This window comes from Nilaparvata lugens, chromosome 5, assembly GCF_014356525.2.
Source record: "Nilaparvata lugens isolate BPH chromosome 5, ASM1435652v1, whole genome shotgun sequence".
Classification (NCBI taxonomy): Eukaryota; Metazoa; Arthropoda; class Insecta; order Hemiptera; family Delphacidae; genus Nilaparvata; species Nilaparvata lugens.
In genome coordinates this window covers 72,368,033-72,381,199 of record NC_052508.1, presented here as the reverse complement: position 1 = coordinate 72,381,199, position 13,167 = coordinate 72,368,033, and the positions used below count along the sequence as shown (strand labels likewise).

Genomic DNA, 13,167 nt, shown 5'->3' with positions numbered 1-13,167 from the left:
AGGTCATAGCTCTAGCAAATCTGAGGTAATCTGAATATCAAGAAATTGTCCAAGTATTTTTATTTTTTATTATGATTCGTCTATAAGATTATGTAAGAGGTTGAGTTTATACTTTTTATTCTTTCAAATGACAATAAGATGATATTATTATAAATGTTTTAATTATTGAATGATAAACACAAATAATGAAAAGTTTTTGATCAGCTGTTTTAGCACACTTGAAATTTGGCCAATCTGAATGTCAACGGAAGTTTAGGTTAGAAGTTCTATCCTACTCTGAAAATAGAATTATTTGAATAGTTTATAATATATATCTTATCTGTATTTTATTCATCCAAATAAAATGATAGTATATTATTGCAGAACACTTTATTGAATTCTAGAAGCATAAAATGATTCCGTTTATCCACCATGTTCCGTGATAAACGCTGTAACTAGGAGGTTTGAGGTTAGATTCTATTATACTCTGAAAATTGAATTTGAATAGTTTATAATATCTCATTTGTATTCCATTCATCCAAATAAAATTATAGTATCTTATTGAAAAAACTTTATTCAATTCTAGAAGCATAAATTGATTCCGTTTCATAAACTATTTTGTAAACACGTTCACATCAAATCAGAATCAGCTGACTTCAAGATTATTTTACTGCCCTAGGGCCGTAAAAATTTTACCGGCCTGGTCAGAAAACAATCACTTTCGGCCTCCATATGACGCACGTAAACCAGCTCATTACATCCAAGTGGGGCGAAAAAGATTTTGTATTTATTTCCGGTTTCCTAGCAACGAATTCGAATATGATAAAACCTTGTCGAGGGGGCGTTCGGTGCTATGCGGTTGCTATTCGGAACCGAATTCAAACCGAATCACCGTTTCACACTTATCGGAATTTACCGAAAACGAACCGAACTGAATGTGTGTGAAAGTAGCCCTCCGCTAGAAACGAATTTGAACCTGATGGAATTCAATTATTAGAGTCAAGTGGGCGTTCGGTTCTATGCTGTTTCTATTCGGTACCGAATTCAAACCGAATTACCGTTTCACACTTATCGGAATTTGCCGAAAACGAAACGAACCGAATGTGTGTGAAACTAGCCTTACTTAGAAAAGTAATAGTCGAAAAGGGACTCAACTGAAAAATTTTGAATTGTAATGACCATGAGAAAAATGATAAATTGGTCAAGATATTCTAGAAAGTATATTTTTGAAGAGTGAAAAGTTTCTTTCGACGTGTTCCCTCTTTCTACAGGTACACTGTGTTTAATCAGTTTGCATTTTGGTATTTCAGTCAAACTGGAGAAGGTCAAAGGTGTTCTGGAGTGTAGTTTGGTGAAAGAACGCTTGCGTTTGTATGGAAAGATCGAGCGGAGAAAGCTAGATGCCAGCTAGAAAGCCGCCTCATGCACTATTCAAACTCGGCCCATGCATAGGGAACAAGGATCAAAATCATCATCCCCTATTCGCTGGCATGACTCACCACTGACCCTCTTCTTCTCCTTAGTAGGAGAACAAAAATAGTGTATCGGAGAGAGAGGAGAGAGGAGAGAGATTCGGTCTCTCGCGTCAATACTGTATATTATTGTCGGACTTGTTTGTTGGTGTGGGGGAATGCTTCTCTTCCCGATAGGATTCAACTTGGTAACACATGGGAAAATGTTGTAGTATTCTTTAACCACAAAATTTGGCATTTTCTTCTAACTTATCTCAAATAATAATTATTTATAACGATACAGTAAAATAAACTTGAAAATGTAGTTTATGGTATATTTTCTTCAAGCAATTGTTCTGGTAGTCAACAAATGAATTGTTGACAGAGAGAAATACCATGCAAGAAGAAAATATACCATAAGCTACATTTTCAAGTTTGTAAGTACTGCATCGTTATAAGGTATTTTATACTAGATTTTCTCTGTAATTTTCTGGTGTCGTCCGATGAGCGAATTCCAATGAGCGATCAGGGAAAAAGTAGTCCACTGAGCGATCCATTGTTCAGAATAATAATAAGGATAGTCGGACGCTATAGTGAGGCCCACGTTATAATGGCAGTGTACGATTGACAATACTGTTGCTGTTCTTTTCTATCATACAACAAAACAGATAGCGCTATCTCTCTCTCTTTGCAATGTTGTTCGTTTGCCAGTATATCCTTTTTATACTTTTGACAGTGACCGTACAAAAAAGTAAACAAACAATTATTCTCAGTCGCCATTTTTTTTCTTCATTCTATCAAAATATTTGAGTACACAAGTCATATAATTGATTTAAAATGTATTTTTGAAACAATGAAATAATTTTTAGACATTACCGTAGAAGAAGACTCGTAATGAATTGAAAAGTTCAACATGAAGGAAGGACAATGTAAATTTAGCTAGAAAGATATGATCTGAAGTTACTATTTTTGTAAAATAATTTTTGATTTCCTTGCTAAGTTTTGCTTTCCTTGTACAGTAATTGAGTACAGTATTTTCACCTATCCAATTATGCCATATTAATCAACCATGAAGCAATTATTCCATATAATTTAATATTGTACTGTATTTGGAGAGAGATGGAACTTAATGGAACAGAATTGTCTTCGCCGATCGAAGTTAATTTGATTCGATCTCACATCAAGTGAGAAGACTGACACTTGTCTCATATTTGCTGTAGAAAACACAAGTAGCCATTAGCAGGAAGTGTATTTACCTTACAGTTCTCTCTTCGAGTACCCATCTGAGAGGAACAGCAGACACTAACAACTTGTGAGAACATAATATTCTGGAGAACACCTTGTAGGGCTCTAGTAATAACACATTTGATAGAAAAATATACTGGAAATCAAAGGAGTGACTAGGATAACCTGAAAAAGTATTAGACATGACATTGGAAAACTCCTTATGAGCTATATACAACTACAAGACTTAACCTATTATGTGTAACCTTATACAAATTTGGGAGATTAATTGCACAAGATTATTTTGATGACATTTTATCAATTATAAAGTGTACACTATATACAGGATGTTTCAGAAGTATTGTCGAACATTTTAGGGTATTGTTCCTGGATGATAGGAGACTACAAATGTCGTATTTGAAGTTTCTAAAACTCAGCGGTTATCCTTATAGCTACCATTTTGTTTTTTTTCACCAAGTAATTTTCATCTCAAGAACGAAATGTTGTATTGATCTGAAATTTGGCATGAATATATGCTATGAAGACTCAACTTTGAAAAATAAAATTAAAAAAATACGATTTGAATTTCCAAAATGGCAACCATTTAATCTAGGAACAATACCCTAAAATTGTCGACAATACTTCTGAAACAACCTGTATTCTTCTTCACGTGCCTGCTCCGTTTCGGATGTTGGCGATCATAATGGCTATCCTGATTTTGTCGACGGCGCTACGGAACAGCTCTGCAGATGACTGGTGAAACCATGGCCTCAGATTTGCTAGCCATGAAATTCTCCTTCTGCCAGGTCCCCTTTTTCCGTTGATTTTTCCTTGAAAAATTTTTCTATTGCAGAAGTCTGTATCTTGAGCTATTCCTCATAATGTGGCCGAGGTATTGGAGTTTTCTACTTTTAATGGTATTCAGGAGCTCCGGTTCTCTATTCATTCTCCTGAGAACCTCTTGATTAGTAACTTTTTGCGTCCAGGATATTTTCAGTATTCTTCTGTACAGCCAGAGTTCAAAAGCTTCAATCTTTACCATTGTTTCTTTTGTGAGGGTCCATGCTTCTACTCCATACAACAGAACGGAGAACACATAGCAACGCAATAGTCTCAATTTAGTTAATAGAGTAAGGTCGTGACTCTTGTACACCTTACTCAATTTATTGAAGACAACTCTTGCTTTTTCTATCTTATTGAAATTCTTCTTATTTCTATCTTCTTGCTTTCTATCTTATTTCTTGTGTGTTATTCCATTTCTCATTGATGATGGTACCCAAGTAGTTATAGTGTGAGACTCTTTCTATTGCATTTCGATCAATAAACAATTGTACTCCACCTACATTCTCCTTGCTTATTACCATGAGCTTTGTCTTATTAGTGTTGATTTCTAAACCATACTGCTAATTACCATACTGTTGATTTCAAACCTGTATGAGTGAAGATTTAGTAATTTATCAAATGATTTTCATTATTTTAAACTACTCAAAATTTGAGTAGTTGAGAAAGAACTTAGTAGTGGATATTCAAATGCATGCAATCAAACGTTATACAGTGAAGTGTTACAGCAAAGTAATATGGAATAGTGGATCGATGCGAAAAGATGTATTTTGAAATGGTTGAAGGGTGATTCAAAAGATGAAAGGAAAGCCAGTACGATAAAACGATTGCATCTCGCGCTGTCAAAACTCAAAAAATGAAAGGCCAGTTGTCGGGAGGGGACTCTCACCAACTTCAAACCCTCTAAGCACATTCATAACGCCCGACTCAATTTAGTTTTGTGTTAAAATGGGGGCGTTTTAAAGGTCTTACCTACCCCGCAATCCATTCAACCCCTGGCAGACTCGACCTCCACCAAGCCATCATTCGATTATACATTTTTTCAAGTTATTTCTCGCAGGCAGTGCATATACAAGATGGGGGAACTCCCCAAGCAGCTTGTAAAGCGGGGACTTTAAAGAACATAAGGGAGGTCAAAGTGTACAACATCATTCAGATTTCACTGGCAACGAAATTCGTAATTTTACACGCTTGTTTTTGAAACCCTTAGGGTGAACAGGGAAGCATGGGATTATCACTTGCTCCCCTACTGTCTTCTGGAACAAATAGGCATATGAAATCTTGAATAGAGCTCAACCTGATGGGTTTCAATTCTCTTCTAAGAAAATCTCACCAATACACTCTTGTAAATTAGTCTATATTCCACTTGAAATGTATGTATTAGCGGGCTCGACTAGGAATATCAATTGCTGTTAATTTTGTGAAATTATTCTTTTTCACCAATCATGTATTAGATTCTAGGCCTACGCTGCGACGTTGCAATATCGTAGGCCGGGGCCTTGTATTAGAGGTGGCTATGATACTATACTAGTTACAAATTGAGAAAAGAGTAGATGATTTCACAATATCCTATCTCGTAACGCTACTTCTTCCAGTCAAAGTAGGTACTCAGCTGGTATTTTTTAAAATCTTTTTCACCAATTATGTATTAGACCTACGCTGTAGCCTATTAGACCTAGGCCTACGCTGCGACGTTGCAATATCGTAGGCCGGGGCCTTGTATTAGAGGTGGCTATGATACTATACTAGTTACAAATTGAGAAAAGAGTAGATGATTTCACAATATCCTATCTCGTAACGCTACTTCTTCCAGTCAAAGTAGGTACTCAGCTGGTATTTTTTAAAATCTTTTTCACCAATTATGTATTAGACCTACGCTGTAGCCTATTAGACCTAGGCCTACGCTGCGACGTCGCAATATCGTAGGCCGGGGCCTTATATTAGAGTTGGCTATGATACTATACTAGGTTACAAATCGAGAAAAGAGTAGATGATTTCAGAATATCCTATCTCGTAACACTACTTTTTCCAGTCAAAGTAGGTACTCTCATAGAGTAAAGATAACATTAAGCTTATGCTCTTCTTTCTATATAACACTGTACACCACTACCTCCAATCTAGATAAAAGTTAGCAGGATTTTACCATAGAGAAACGATAGCATAAGTAGATATCCCATGGTATAGGGCGTTCATGTCCCAACTTTTACTGTTATCCCAAGCCGATAGTTCACGTAGTTCTTTCCTACGCAGCTGTGTGACGCTGGTAGTCTGTCAAATTGTGCCGTTCATACACTATCACCCCAACAAAACAGTATAAATTGACAATAATCGACAGTAATCGGCTTGAGATAACAGTAAAGTTGCGACATAAATTCCCTATACCATGGGATATCTACTTACGCTATTGTTTCTCTATGATTCTACTCACCTGGGTATAAATGACCAAGAATTGCATATTATACTAGGTTACGAATCAAGAAAAGAGTAGATGATTTCAGAATATCCTATCTCGTAACACTACTTTTTCCAGTCAAAGTACTTTGTATATACTTTTTTCTAGAGTAAACTACTTCTCCCAGTCAAAGTACTCTCATAGAGTAAAGATAACATTAAGCTTATGCTCTTCTTTCTATATAACCATAGGACTTATAACTATATAGGACTATATAACCTATATAGGACTTATTTTATCTGTGATATAACACTGTACACCACTCACTACCTCTGATCTAGATAAAAGTTAGCAGGGTTTTACTCACGTGAGGATGAATGACCATGAGTAGCATATACGTGGACGGTTGTAAATTGAGGAGACAAGAGAGAGAGAGAGTGTGTGAGAGAGAGTGTGAGAGAGAGAGCGTGTGAGTGTGAGTGAGTGAGACAGTATGAGTGAAAGAGAGAAGATGATGGGTGAGTAATGAGCGACGTTTTCCCCCTACCACTCTCTTCCTTCTTCCTCCTCCCTCCTCCTCAGGAAGAGGGAATGTCAAATGAGAGCCGTTGCCGGTTGACAGCGCCTAGATTTTATACATGTCACCGGGAACAAAGGCTGCAAGAAATATGGCTGCGGCTCAGTAGAAAGCAGCACCCCAAATCCCTCGGCTACTTTCTTTACGTCCATACACTCACTCTCACCCACCGACCGTCAGCGCACCTTGCTTGTTGAAAATTACATCGCGGATTACACCTTGATGAATGGACAGTGCCTGTCGTCAATTCGGATTTCTCACTTGTCGTCGGCGAACGCTGAATTTTCCTCTCTAAAGATCAGGGATTTCCATCTGGAAAGGTTTTCCGAGTAGCACACCTGGAATCATGAGAGCATTTCAACTTAATTAATTAAAACATTATAACTACACATTAATAACATCTACAGATGGAGATATTAATGAGAAATATTTTATTTGATCATATTATACTGATGAATATGAAAATATCGGGGGACCGAGCTTCGCTCTGGAGTGTAAGAGCATAGAAAGTTTGTAACGGGAGATTGAACTTATAGTTCATATTAATTTATTCATTTACTCTGTCGTACAATTATTTTTACAGGTATATGAGGAGGCACAACAGGATTATGCCGAAACTGTCCCTTCTCAAATCCATACTACAGCCCAAATCTAAATCTAGGTTAAACTACTTTCAAAATAACAATTTTTTCACGCTTCAAAAAGCAAACACATCATCAATATATTACAAATATATACTATGAATTTGATTTAGAATGATATATTATGTTTGCTACAATATTTGTTGACCGAACGAAGTGAGGTCTCAGATTCAAGTCGACGGTTTGGCATTTCTCTTAAAGTTTAAATGTTTATATGTTTATATGTTGCGCATTTACGGCGAAACGCGGTAATAGATTTTAATGAAATTTGACAGGTATGCTCCTTTTTTAATTGTACGTCGACGTATATACAAGGTTTTTGGGAATTTTGCATTTCAAGGATAATATAAAAGGAAAAAGGAGCCTCCTTCACACGCCAATATTACCGTAAAAATCAGATTTTAGAATTATTCATCATAAATCAGCTGTCTAGTGGACTATAATACTACCCGTTCAAAAACATCGAACATCTTGAAAATTGTATCTTTCCATCAACGTTGTAGACAGTTGCAGCCAGACCTGATAACAGCGCTCACACTCACATTCCGGGACGACACGTCACGGTACGATAGGACAGAAAGCTCTATGTTTATTTAGGATTTTTTCTAGACATTTTTAATTGATAAATTATTTATTAATTTTTGAGAAAACATAACAACAGGTCAATGTAATTCAATGAGCGCGAGGTCTACTGTTCACAGAACTACTAGTATCTACAGATGGAAGTTGATGAGAAATTTTATTTGATCAAATACTGATGAATATGAGATAACTCTTTAACGAGATTCCAAATTAAATTCTGAAATTTTAGCACTGTATCCGCTTTATGAAGCTGATGTGTAAGTTATAAACATTGTGACATCAATAATAGATTGTCTCCTATGTTTTCAGGACAGCATGGTTAATGGGTGAACTATGGTATTCACTTTAAGAAGCTGTTTAAGTTTCAAGTTTATGAACATTGTAGCATCAAGAGTGATGCATTGTTTCCTAAGTTATCAGGACACAACATGAACATGGTTAATCGATCAACTATTGTATTTCTTGTTTATGAAGCTGTTTAAGTTCATCAACATTGTAGCACCATGAGTGACAGATTGTTTCAATGTTTTCAGGATACAACATAATGGATGAGTAAAAAATGCTGTATTTCCACTTTTTGTGTAGTTGAGAAGTTGATATTGTGTTAATTATTCATATTAAATGAAAATGCTGAGAAAGTGTCAAAAAACCACAGATTTATTGATACGTAGAAAGACCGGTTTCGGTTATTACACCATTGTCAATCTCTGATAAACTAAAACTAAATACAAGAGTAGCAGAATTTATACTAGTAGGCGAGTACTGCTATTGGTGAAAGGCATGAACGCCTGCCATTGGCCCAGCTAGACAGTCTCCTCCCACTCAACGGTGCTCCAAAAGCAACAACATGATAACAAAATTTACTTTCAGTACAAAATAATAACCAAAAAACAAGTGAAGGATAATAAAACAAGGAAAAACTATTGACTGATGTATGCTTACAATGTTATGATACAACTAAATTCGTAGTGTTATATTGGTTGAAATGAATCTGGTCATTTAAACTATACTGGGAATTTTCCTTAATTACTCTTGTTATTTCTAAAGCCTCTAGAATATTCAAAGATCTGCCTTTGTTATTAACATGCAGAAACTCAACATTCTCCTCAATTGTGCACTTGTGATTATTTGTTATCAAATGTTCTGCAAAGTTAGATTCCCCATTTTTTTTTTGGGTCAAATTTTGACAATTCCTTAGTCTTTTTCATTTAAAATGATGAAAAACTGTAAACTTGTGATTATTTGTTATCAAATGTTCTGCAAAGTTACATTCCCCATTTTTTTGGTCAAATTTTGTCAATTTCTTAGTCTTTTTCATTTAAAATGCTGGATTTATTTTATGAAGCTGTTCAAGTTCATTAACATTGTAGTAGTGGTAGATCTATGTTTCTAGAACACTGCGTTGCATTGTATTTTTGTAATATTTTTTGGAGAAATAAATCTCATCTATCCATTGTAAAGCATTGTATTTCTCTATGAAGCTGTTGTTCAAGTCCATCAAAATTGTAACACCAAGAGTGATGCATTGTTTCTATGTTTTCAGGACACAACATGGAGGATGACTTTCTGACGAACACTGTTGCAAGATGCTGTGGTAGCAAGGATGCAACCAACGCCAGCCAGCCACAATGAAACGCGGCTTAATGTCGTTGGAATGGTTAGTACAGACACAAAACGGAAGAGCCGAGAGGCAGAGGGAGAATAAGTAGGGGTCCTGGAATGGGATTTTATTGATCGAGCGTCTGCGTGGACCGAACTGGAAACCTTTCTCCTATCCACTTCTCCCTAAACACATCTACCTAAGTTTCCTCCCCTCTTTCGACTTTCTCCCACCCTTCGCAGCTTCCCTCTGCCTCAGCCCTTCATTAGCAAAATTGCACTCAGATATTATACTGCAACCTGATAAAGGGCTTTTCGTTCCTGGCAACGGGTCCAAGGAGACAGCAGCCCTCAGGCAGTGCTCTCACTGTTTCTTGTCACTGGAAAATACACCTTTCCTAATACAAGATTGGGAAAATAGGATGGAATAGGCCTGAAGCATTCATTCACAATTCTTCAAAGTTGACAGAGACAGGATGGGTTCCACTTCCACATGTGTAATTATGCAGAATATGATAAATAATTGAATAACTTCTATTTAGCAATCAAGAAACATGCATACAGAGATAATATGTATTTTTTTCTTTAGGGATACTTTTAATATGAATAGAAATTATTTTAATTTATTTAAATTGTACATTTTCAAACCCAATACTTTCAATATGAATAGAAATTATTTTAATTTATTTAAATTGTACATTTTCAAACCCAAATCTCAGTTCCATTTTGAATTATTTTGTCGCATGCTTCGGATAATGACTTGAAGATGTCGGAAACATGCTGTGACAAAATAGTTTAAAATGGTATTGAGATTTATATATTTTTAATTATAAAAATAATATGATTTTCATAATATGTCAGAGTTTAACCCTTGGTCAATGAATGACCATCAGTGTGAGTGAGCCTTTTGTTATCGTTTATCACACATGCAGAATCAGATTAATTCATAAAAATGTTATGAAATATATAGAATAGAATAGAATAAATTTTATTTCACTTGCTCAAAATGCAATACAATATGAATATATAATACATAGTATATATTTATGCATTATACAATATTATTACAAAGCATTTAAAAATAAATAAATAAAAAGTATATAATACATAACTAGCATATTACCTATTTGTTTATAAATAATAAACTTTGTAATTAGAAATAATTACAAATAATTTTTGTTGTACATAAATGATCTGTCGAGAGTAAGATTACAAGGTAGCCTGTATATGTTTGCTGACGATACTGCATTGTTGCTGTCGGGTAGAAATGTTGAAGAGGTTTACAATAAGGCTCGTAGTGACCTTGAGAAACTAAAAGATTGGTTCGATAAAAATATAATGACCCTTAATGTTAATAAAACAAAGTTTATGGACTTAAAATTGAGGAATAGGACAGATGATGGCTCGAATAGTATTGTATTACATTGTTGCAATATTCAACAGGGGGGTTTTTGCAACTGTCCATCTATTGAAAAAGTAGGCACACATAAATATCTTGGGGTAATATTTGATGACAGAATGAATTGGTCCTCTCACATTTCATACATTAAAAGCAAAATTCGTAAAGCAATATTTCTGTTTCATGGGCTTAAGAATATACTTAATGTACAGGAGCTTAGGAATGTCTATTTTGCATATGTACAATCAATGTTACAGTGGGGAATAATTGCGTGGGGGGATGCTATAAAACTGTTCTTGAGCTTTTAAAAGTTTCTCAAAATTCTATCTTGAGGGTCGCATTGCAGAGAGGTCCCAGATGTTCCACTAAAGAATTATATGAGGACTTTAAAGTGTTCAATGTAAGGCAGCTATTTGTGAGATCTGCCTTAATTTACATGCACTCTCACCATAACCAAATTTTTAACAATACAATAGATCATAGATACCCCACCAGAGCATCACATATAAACAATATACAGACTCCAAGATTAAATAAAACATATTCAACAACTAATATTCAGTACCTGTCACACATAATACTTAGAAACATACCTGACTATCTTAAAACTTTTCAAAATTACAGATCAGGCCAGTATAAGCGAATTGTTGAGAAGTGGTTAATTATAAGTGACCAAGAGGAGTCTGAATGCGTGCTGCTCTCTGTATATAGGTAGGGAATGTGGAACTTGGTGATCTTGTCTGTGGTCCTTCGAAATCCAAGTCCCACAGTGCTTATTATTATTATTTAATACCTAACGAAAAGGTGCTGAATTCGTTTTATCAAGAGTATTTGATTACATTGTTGGTTATCCATCTTGTTTTCACTGGAATCATTACTATTGAATACTATAGTGGCAGATTATAGTAGATAGTCTATCTACTTTAGATCAATTATACTACTACCCTTTCAATTTTCTTCTAGACACGACTAGATCAAACCAATGACTACATTATCAAGTGGCAAAAAGTAACATTAGAAGAGAAGATACTGTACAGTTTTGTGAAACTTTCGATATAAGGTAAGGTACTGGTGTAAGAAACAAACATAAATAAATTTTGTTTAATCATACAAAACGATCTGAATCAGTGGTTTAGTCCAGCAAGCTTAAATTTTGACTAATCATGTTGCAAAATAATATCATAAATATAGAAGATACAGTCATGCGATACTGATGATATCAAGTGCAATATTTGACTATAATTTCGTGTCTGAACCATTCCAAATTCAAAATTTTCAGCTCATATATACTTTTGGACAGAAATTGAACTTTAACTTTCCACAGTAAGAACATTATTTCGTCGTCTGTTGATGATGGAAGTGAGTGAGCGAGTTCATGTGTGTGGGACTGTGTCAAACAAAGACCTTTTCTCTTTAAGGTCTTTGGTGTCAAAATTATGTTGTTGAACTTTTGTAATCATTTAATCAGGTACTTAGTGCCGGTTGCAAAAAAGCCGGGCTATTTTCAATCCTGATTAATTCCAGTAGATCCATCTTTTTTAAATGGTCTTCTCTGATTTGGTTCACGTGTAATTAATGAGGATTTTTGCATTCCTCTGGGAATTAATCTCGATTAACTGTGATTAGATAGAACATTTCTGTATGAACTATGAATGTTATTATAAAGTCTTCTTTCGTAATAAATTTTTCATGCTTTTGTACTCCAGAGCGAAGCTCGGTCCCCGATATTGATTTGTAATTGTATCAACAAATAAATAAATATGAGGTGATAACAAATTTAAATTCTAGACAATAATATGTACAATAAAATAGAAATATCGTTAACAAAGAAGACACAACCATTTGATACTGATGATATAAGATAATAACAAACACAAATAAATTTGTGCAGCCGTTTGTGGAGGGTGAGAGATGGTTGTGGTGGGGGTGGGTGGAGAGGGGTGTAGTAGCACTTTGTGGCTATAAGTGGTGACAAGTTTTAATCAAATTAAGGAGCGAGGGTGGATGCTATGTTGTTCAGTCAGGGTGACGAAATGGGCACTGCCGTGGCGTTGACACGGCTGAATTATGAAACACTATAACTCCGTCTGGGAGGAGCACTCTAATTTAAGTTATTGTATTAGTTTATTATCTGCAGGTACGGCTTAGTATGACGTCATATGTCACATTCTATACACGAAGCCCGGCCCACATAACATATGGCCCGGTTAAATTGGATTGGATACTAACCAACGGCTAGGCGGAACAATGCGAAAATGGCACACATATCTGTCTTATATGTATATGTCACATATATCTGTCTCATAGAAAAATGCTGGCTGGGAAGATAATTTGTATTAACATCAAGAAGACTCTATAGTGATGTCCAAGTTATAATGGCAGTGTTTGATTAGTATTGCTATCCTTGTCTATCATTCAACAAAGCGGATAGCGCTATCTCTTTCTCGCTTTGCTGTGTTGCCAAATCGTTTTTTAACAATGTA

The 13,167-nt window shown here is 35.3% G+C and overlaps 1 long non-coding RNA gene across 1 annotated transcript in view; it reads left to right on the top strand.

The window, feature by feature from the left end:
- Positions 1-9,219: 9,219 nt before the first annotated feature.
- The window catches only part of LOC120351512, a 38,514-nt gene continuing 34,566 nt past the window's right edge, over positions 9,220-13,167 (top strand). Inside the window, exon 1 of the long non-coding RNA XR_005571439.1 lies at positions 9,220-9,343. This is a non-coding gene — a long non-coding RNA (uncharacterized LOC120351512). The remainder of the gene's footprint in view (positions 9,344-13,167) is intronic.